The sequence below is a fragment of the Octopus sinensis genome, linkage group LG8, assembly GCF_006345805.1.
Source record: "Octopus sinensis linkage group LG8, ASM634580v1, whole genome shotgun sequence".
NCBI lineage: Eukaryota > Metazoa > Mollusca > Cephalopoda > Octopoda > Octopodidae > Octopus > Octopus sinensis.
In genome coordinates, this window is record NC_043004.1 from 49683070 (window position 1) to 49685509 (window position 2440).

Consider the following 2440-nt stretch of genomic DNA (forward strand, 5'->3'; position numbering starts at 1 on the left):
ATTATTATATATATATGTATATGTGTACTTGTATGTATATACATACATACTATATCTGTGTATAATATAATATATATATATAAATATACGTGTGTGTATGTATGTGTGTGTGTTTGTGTGTGTGTGTGTGGTGTGTGTGTGTGTGTGGTGTGTGTGTGTGTGTAAGTGCGTGTATATATACACCCAATCACGCACACTAGATATACAAATGTAAAACTTAACGGCTAAGATTTTAATATAAACAATATTACATGCGTATTGATTTCTACTCAGCCACCGTGTCTCAAATGTTTTGAGAAAGAACAGCCTATTGTAACGAACACCGCACTGATATTTTTTTTTATCGATTCCTAAAAGATGAAAAGCAAAGTCAGCTGAGAACGTAACTTAGTCAGGAGTAGTGTGTACTATCATTAAAAGAGAGACCTAAAAGATTCCCATCCTAGAGGTCATGACTACCTTGTCTCTTTTTCAACAACAGAGGACGCAATCCCTACATATTTTCACCCTTTCTCAATTCTCAAACAAAACTCTCAAAGACGCTACAGTTGCCCCTGATCATCTTACCCCTGATCAGTTACCCTTGATCATCTCCCAAGTGAAGCCTACGCTACTACATAAGGCCCCTTTTTAAAAAACCAGAATAGTTTGATAAGTTATTTGCCGTCTCATGAAACCTGTTATTAGTCTGTTGCTCACCTGTCTGGGGCGCTACTGTTCCTACCCATTCAAACATCTTTGATTGCATCTCAAAGAAAACCATTTGACTGTTAGACAAACACTCACCAACATATTACAACCACTAGTGCACAGACGTCTTAATTCTGTGCTTTATACCACAACTTGTCAAGCAAGTTACACACCCGCACTACCCAGCTCACTGATCTTCCCCCTTGCTCTCGTTACCCCTGGTTAATTATATTCCACTTTCGTTATCTCCACTCAACGCAAATGCCTCTCTTTGTTTCGTTACTCACAATGTGTCTCACTTCTCAAACCCTGAACTAAAAACGTTGTCCAATCCGTCTTTAGAATTGTCCTCAGGCTTTCAGCAATATTTCTTTCGCCTACATTTTCCTCACTTACACCGACTTATACAAGTTCAAACTTAACATCTTTTGTTTCAATCCCAGCAGTTTAGGAGGACATACAAAAGTTATGGATACCTATCTTCGGCAGACTAATAAATAAGAACAACATCGCTCCCAATTACCTTGTTTCAGGTACAAGGCCAGAAACTGGAGGGAAGGGTCAGCTGATTACATCGACTCCAGTATCTCACTATTTTATCAATCTAAAAAAGATGGAAGGTAAAGTTGACCGCGTGATATTTGAACTCAGAACATTAAAACAGGGAAGAAATACCTATTTCTTTACTACCCACAAGGGGCTAAACACAGAGAGGACAAACAAGGACAGACAAACGGATTAAGTCGATTATATCGACCTCAGTGCGTAACTGGTACTTATTTAATCGACCCCGAAAGGATGAAAGGCAAAGTCGACCTCGGCGGAATTTGAACTCAGAACGTAACGGCAAACGAAATACCTATTTCTTTACTACCCACAAGGGGCTAAACATAGAGGGGACAAACAAGGACAGAAAAACAGATTAAGTCAATTACATCAACCCCAGTGCGTAACTGGTACTTATTTAATCGACCCCGAAAGGATAAAAGGCAAAGTCGACCTCGGCGGAATTTGAACTCAGAACGTAGCGGCAGACGAAATACATATTTCTTTATTACCCACAAGGGGCTAAAACATAGAGGGGACAAACAAGGACAGACATAGGTATTATGTCGATTACATCGACCCCAGTGCGTAACTGGTACTTAATTTATCGACCCCGAAAGGATGAAAGGCAAAGTCGACCTCGGCGGAATTTGAACTCACAACGTAACGGCAGACGAAGTACCGCAAAGCATTTCGCCCGGTGTGCTAGCTCGCCGCCTTTGGCAGACGAAATACCGTTAAGCATTTTGTCCGACGCGCTAACGATTCTATCAGCTTACCGTCTTATTAATCCTTTCTACTGAATTTTATGGAGTGGGATAGTCGATTACATCGACCCCAGTACTTGACTGGTACTTATTTTATCGACTCCGAAAGGATGAAATGTAAAGTCAATCTCGACGAAATTTGAACACTGTACGTAAAGATGGACGAAATACCGCTAAACATTTTCCCCGGCGTTCTAATAATTCTGCCAAGCTCATCGTCTTCGGTAAAATATTATAATAGTTCTTTGTACTATAGGCACAAGGCCTGAAATTTTGTGGGGAGGGGAAAAGTCGATTACATTGACCCTAGGGCTCAACTGGTACTTTTTCATCGACCCCGAAAGGATAAAAGGCAAAGTCGATCTCGGTTACATTTCAACTCAGAACTTAAAGACGGACCAAATGCTGCTAAGCTTGTCTTCTAGACTGCAAATACT